Here is a 6,984-nt window from a genome sequence, read left to right as displayed (position 1 = left end):
ACATAATTTTTTGTTAGGAGCAGGTGGATTAGCTGGAAAGCACTTAGGCATCGGTGTGGCAATGGCTGTAGATGACAGGGGACAGAAGGTCTCGAGCCGCATCAGGATGCAGTGCCTCACATGGGGGTCCATGGTGCCACAGTTGATGAAGGTAGCAAGGGGACAGGTAACTCCTGCCTCCCTTCCTCCCTCCTCTTGATTTTTGCACCCCCACAGCAGTTTCTGGTGGGGTGTGCAGACTGCAGGGCGTGGCTGTGCCCCCCTCAACGCCTCTGCCCTCACCGCCCCACCACTGCCCACTCACTCAGAAACACACAGGGGTTAACAGCTGGAAAAATCTGTGCATGCTTTCGGTACTGTTTCATTGGTTTCTATGTTATAAACAGCATTTCTGACCACCTAGCTAGGTTGTTAATGTTCTTCCCTAATCAGAGAAGGGTTTGCGTCACTGAGATTACAGGATGTCATCAGTGTGACATTTTCAGAAAACTAAATGTTTTGTAATGCTGCAGCCACTTGACTCACGCTCTTCTTGTTCCTTTTTCCTGTGAAAACCCCAACAACAACAACAGCTAAACTTTTGAGAGAGATGGAGCAAGTTGCTGGTTAGTTATAGGCTTATGTTATAAACTGTGCCTAGTGCAGCTTGTCTGCTGCAGATGTCAGCAGATAATCTGACTGCTCTGAAGTGCAGGCAGGGGCTAGTGCCAGTCAAGTTGTGCTAGTCCCTTATTGACTTCTTTCTGCCCCTGACAAGTCACTGTGGAAGAATGGGAAATTGCACTGTACTGCAATTCACTGCAATATTAAAAAATAAAAAATAGAAAATCCTCAAAGCAAAGGAGGGGGTGCAAAACCCACAGGGATCTTCTCAAGCCAGCCCCAGTGCTGGCTACAGTGGTGCTTCTGCTGGCTGCCGAGATAAGTAGGAGTTGCAGAATCAAGGCTAAAATCCACTGCATCCTTGTGTAGAAACCTCACGCGGATCTGGAATCGCATCCACAGTTGTGCTTGTTTCAGAGCAAGCTTTGCCTGGGTAAGTTGCAGAAGATAAAGCTCTGTCTCCAGTAAACTCTCTCAGTTCTGGATGATATGAAAAGACAAGTTACATATTATTTCAGCAGCAGAGATGCTCAAGAGAAAGATTTATACCTTTCTGAAACCAATGCCACCAAGTATAAATAAGAACAATGCTTAGAACAATGAGATATTGTCCCTAACTGGGTATCATAAAATAGGATAACTAAAATGAGAGTGACAATAAAAGCATAAAAACAACTACCTGCCAGTTTTAGGGACCTCTTTGCTTGTCTGGGCTTGTAAATTTCTGTTTTCTTTTATTGTCTGTTTCTTTATTTTCTTCCTTATGCACAGGCTGTTAAACCATGGCTATAATATTTTCTAGACTTCAATAGGAACAGAAAGAAAATATAAAACTATACTTGAAAATATCCAGATGTTTGTATCTAAGTTTCCTTTACCAAAATGAAAAATAAATTCAAAGAGAGACTTCTAACATTGAAAAACTACTCTGAAATGAAAAAAGCCACAGGGTGCATCTAGGGCACTGACAGACTTGGCTTGAAGTGTAGCTGGACACTTCACTTCTATTAGATTTTTGGATTATAAAATGGGTTATAAATTTTGCACATGCCAAAAGCTTCCTAAGTTATTTGTAACTTGTGTAAAATCCTGAAATAGATGATGCCTGTATCCTCTTGTAGTATTGACTGTGTTTTGAAATATGCTTCCTTCTGGGGCGTCAGCTTTACTTTGGGCAAAATCCACAGCTGAAGGCTGTACTTCTGAAAGGACGATGTTTGATCAGCAAAGTCATCTTGTTATCTGACCACTAGAGAAACACAGAGTATTAAGATGTGATGTAGGTAGTCCTGAGAAGTGCCTCCATCTAGCTTACAGAATCCCAGAATCATCTAGGTTGGAAAAGACCTTGAAGATCATCCAGTCCAACCATTAACCTAACACTGACAGTTCCCAACTACACCAGATCCCTAAGCGCTATGTCAACACGACTCTTGAACACCTCCAGGGATGGGGACTCCACCACCTCCCTGGGCAGCCCATTCCAACACCTAACAACCCGTTCTGTAAAGAAATGCTTCCTAATATCCACTATAAATCTTCCCTGGAGCAACTTGAGTCCATTCCCTCTTGTCCTATCGCTTGTTACTTGGTTAAAGAGACTCATCCCCAGCTCTCTGCAACCTCCTTTCAGGCAGTTGTAGAGGGCGATGAGGTCTCCCCTCAGCCTCCTCTTCTCCAGACTAAACAACCCCAGTTCCCTCAGCTGCTCCTCATACGACATGTGCTCCAGACCCTTCACCAGCTTCGCTGCCGTTCTCTGGACATACTCGAGTAATTCAATGTCCTTTTTGTAGTGAGGGGCCCAAAACTGAACACAGTCATCGAGGTGCGGCCTCACCAGTGCCGAGTACAGGGGTAAGATCACTTCCCTGTCCCTGCTGAAGCTTAGTGCAGAGTTTGTCCATGAAATCCTTCAGCCATGATATTCCAAGACTCCTACCATTGAAATCTAGGTCAGACTTCATGAGGTCTGTCTTTGTCATAGTGCAGGCTCGATAAAGGTGGGATGAACACCCCAAAGTACAGCTTCAGGGTTTGTTTTTCAGGAAAGCCTGCACTTATCTCAGTGCTAGCAGCTTCACGTTCCCTTTTGTGCTAAATAATAAGGGCTCTGTCCTAACTTTGCAACTTCTGAGTGCTCCTGAGCTCCAGCAGCAGCCGTGCCCTTTTCTGCCCCCAAAAACTGTCTGTTTTAAATTGAAAACCTAGGTGGTTGGGCCAGGAGGCTGTGCCCCACTTTATTTCAAAAATATATAGAGCACCCTCACGAGCCACGAAGACATGAGCAACTCAGACAAGCAGCCAAGGTCTGCGCAATGCAATTCTGAGAATCAGGTTTTCTGGCACTTTTACTAATTTTAACAATATCGCTATTGTGGCAGAAATTTACAATTTATTAATCTTTTCTATTTGGATCCTTTGAAGCCAGTGATGGAATGAAACCAAAATAAAATGCATCAGTTTTTAAAAGGGCTTGGGTCACTTTCCTGATCTTTTGTGTATGAATATATCAGGTTTTCACTTCTGTGCAGAGCAGCACAGGGAATTATTATCTAAAGGTTTGTCTCATTCTTCGAAAATAATTATGTAAATATCATATTACAATGCTTAGGGTCTAAGCTGGAATTAGAGACTGAAATATTTTAAATATAAATTTTCTGCAGGGTTGCAATGTATCCCAAACTTGTAAGTGAACATTTGGTATAGACAGTCCAAGATAAACTAATTTAAGGAACAAGTGGTTCACTGGGGCACTGCAATTCTGTTGGCAGGACAGGGTCCCCTTCCACTCTCCATCAGCAATTTGTGAAGATATCTGACCAGAAGTGGACCCCAAAAAGTAGAGTCGTGTAATAAGCTAGGAGGAATGAATTGCTTGAGATGCCTTGCAGTGGGACACAAGCGTGTTCAAATGCCCGTTCAGAACAGGAGCTGACTGCGTTCTCCAGGATCAGGAATAAAGCCTTTTTGTATGGAAATGGCTGTGCAAGCACAGGAGGGGAGCAGACCTGAAGTACAGACAGATACAGGATGCACAATACAATTGTAATGCTAGAAAGAGCATCTGTGCAATTTGGAAAAATACCTCAGAGAATGGAAATTCTCTGTGACTGCTCCTGGGAGCAAGAGAAGAAGCACTGTCTCAGTGACCGGCTCAAGGATCAGAGCCTTGTCTGGCCACAGGCTTTCATGTGCCAGCTCAGTTAATAGATGCACAGGCAGCAACTTAAATGGGGGGAAAAGCTGCCAGCCAGTGAATTATCTTTACATGAAACATCAGTACTGCATGTCTTACATAGAGGTGCCTACTCATTAGTTGTCACATCAAAGTCAATGTTATCTTAAGATCTGGCTGGAAAAAAACCTCACAGTGTTCTATAGAAATTGAAACATTTCTCTTAAAGAGATAATAAAAAGTGAGATTGATGAAGTAAAGGATTAAAAAGCAAACACAAATCTTCTCAGGTGTAGTCATAGGTGAATTTAGTAAAATGAAGAGTAGAGAAACAAGGTACTTGAGGGAAAGTAAACTGGATTTTTTAAGCCCTTATTTTTATTTCTAGGGTGCTTCAGCTGACTGTTTGAAGGTATTTTCTCAGCTGTGAACAATTCATAAGAAGAGAATAAAATCTGAAAAGCACATTACTTCAGTAATAGTCGACCATAAAAAAAACACACCAGCACATCCAAACTGTAATGTGAGTACTAAGATTTTTCCAGCCACACCTTAAATATCTGAAAATAATCTTTGATGTCCTAAAATAATGCTGCTTAAATGGTGTCTGATACTTTTTTGGTTGTGGCAGCTCCCATTTGATCCTCCCATCTAAGTCCCTTTCACAATTCTTGAATTAAAATGTTCTCCTCTTTTTCCTTTGCATATTTTCACTGTAATTACTGAATTTTACTTCACAAATAGTTAATATAGAGTCCAGACTCTAAAGAAACATTAAAGACGAGCTTTTTTAAAGCTATGCAGATACCTAAAGATGTAAGTAAACACTAACTACTTTCAAGAGTATGGATATCTGATCTGGGACGTTTGGTTCCTGGATACTTTGAAAAAGTGTATTTTCCTAGTTGGTCATTTAAATATCTTTAAAGAGTCTAACCCAAGTGCCCATTTCTAGTCTAGTATAATGATCCACCCTTTAAAATCATGGGAGGCAGCCTCCAGTCCTTTCTTACTCCAGCTCTGCAGAAGTTGTGCACGTATTTAAGCATGTTAATAGTCTCAGTAGAATCAAAGAGACGGCAACCAGCTGGAAAACAGACAGATATTAAAGGAAAAAAGTGTGATAGTCTGTAAAGAGATCGTATTTATAATGCGTATACAAGCTAGAGGCTAAATTAAGGCTGTTTGTGTGGCTTTCAGCCTGCGTTTCAAGCATGTGCCTTTTTTAACATCAGGCCCCTGTACAGAAAAGTGTTGATGCTCCTGAAGGCACTTTGCCCACTCTTCTATGCCAGTGGAAACTAGGACTGAAACAATGAAGCATAAATGGTTATTTTAAAATGGACCTAGGTATATTTTTGAAACACGATTCCAAAAAATATATGCAATTAAAGTATTTTCTATGACATTATATTGTTAATACCGGTTTGACCATCAGAGATGCTAATATGCAACATGTCCCTTCGTCAATGTGATTGTATTAAGCACACAGATTGCTAGCTCTATGAGTTTTCTACAGTCTTTGCGATGCCAAGGATGCTATTTCAGGAATTTGTAAACTTCTGCCTAGTATCTGAAATCATTCAGGTGCTGAAGCCTGGAAAATCACATATCTGCACCCTCATTTTCAGTAGACAATGCATGTAGTAGTGTCTTACCTATAATTCTTATTTCTCTGAAAACAATGCCCTGTCTCAACACATGTGTACTTAATCACTGACCAGGTCTCCATGCAGGCAATCATTTTTTTTTTGTGATATTTCACTCATCCAACACAGGGAGGGTATGCTGAGTAGAGTTATGGCAGAAATCACCATTTCTCAGCACCCTGTGTTTAAATCTAACTTTCAGTTCAGTATAGCTGACTGTAGTGCTGCAAGACTACCTGAAAAAAAATTTTGCCTTGTGTCCTTTCTGCTATTTTATTTTTGTTTTTTTCTCTCTGATATGCCTTTCTTCATTCCCCATGAGAAACTGCCAGTTTATTACATGGTTAAAGTAAGTTTATGTGTTTATTCACTTCATTTGTCTGAATATACAGAATGGCTTCCTATTTAAGCCATTAGCTGTCATTTATTAAAGCCTTAAGAATTTTATTAAGTTGTGCAAGTGCTGAGCTTACCAAAATGTCACTTAGTGAAACCTCATGAATTTGTATAAGTTGCAGAAACATTGAGTTTGCTAAAATACAAGCATCTATGTCCTTCCCCTCCTGCTTGAGTCTGATATGGGGAGAAATCCTTTCCAAATAGCTGAGTTAGATGTGCTGTAGCTCATTTTCAGGTGGATCCATGTTTTGATGGGTATCTGTGACAACAGTGCAAGTCGGCATACCTTCATTAGATATTTTTTGGTTGCTGTAGAGAGCTGTGACAGTGAAATATACTTCAGGATGGGCTAGCAGCCCAATGACATATCCTAATAGCAGTATACAAACTGACACCCCTTGACTCCTATGGCTCCTTTTCTATGTGTGTATCCATGCCACAGTCACACCTCTGTGCCAAAGTGTAGGTGCACCAAGTGTGGTGTGAAGTCAGAAGTTCCTGAGTCTGACAGGCTGCTACATTGCCTATATGCTGCTCTCTGAAGATTGATCTACTGTCAGAAGGTACCATTTTTATACTCAGGTGTACCCTGTGTATGAGGCAAGCAATATTACAATTCTGTGAGAACTGGCATTCATCCAGTTACAGGTAGATGCATCAAGAGTAAAAGAGGTCAATGCTAACAGCTAATAATGAAACCCATGATAGAAAGAATTGTAGATACGATCCTATGGGAAATAGAGGCTTCCTGGAAGCAAATGTATAATTCCTCTGTTAATCCATTTTGGTTCTGAGTACTTAAATGTAAAGTTTTATGTCTTCTACCATGTCTGCAAAGGTCAATCCACACATAGCCTGAGTCTACAACACCCTTGAAAGTCAGTAAGGTCAGATCTCCGTATCGTATAAATTCTTATAATTGTATCTCCACACAGAGAGAGAAACGTGGAGTTCATTTGAGGTCCACAACTCATTCTTTTCCCATTAGAACTGGAAATGCTTTTAGCGAATGCAAGTATCTGGTACTCAAAAAAAGCAAAAAGATGTCTGCCAAGTATAGGAACTATATTTAAGGCCTGTAAATCAGGTGGGTGGATGGCACAAAATTATCTCAGGTTTCCAAACTAGGGGACTGATCAGATCAGGCGGGTGGCT

This window comes from Strix uralensis, chromosome 4 (assembly GCF_047716275.1).
Source record: "Strix uralensis isolate ZFMK-TIS-50842 chromosome 4, bStrUra1, whole genome shotgun sequence".
NCBI classification, from domain to species: Eukaryota; Metazoa; Chordata; class Aves; order Strigiformes; family Strigidae; genus Strix; species Strix uralensis.
The sequence above is the reverse complement of the archived record's forward strand: the minus strand, read 5'-3'. Positions refer to the sequence as shown.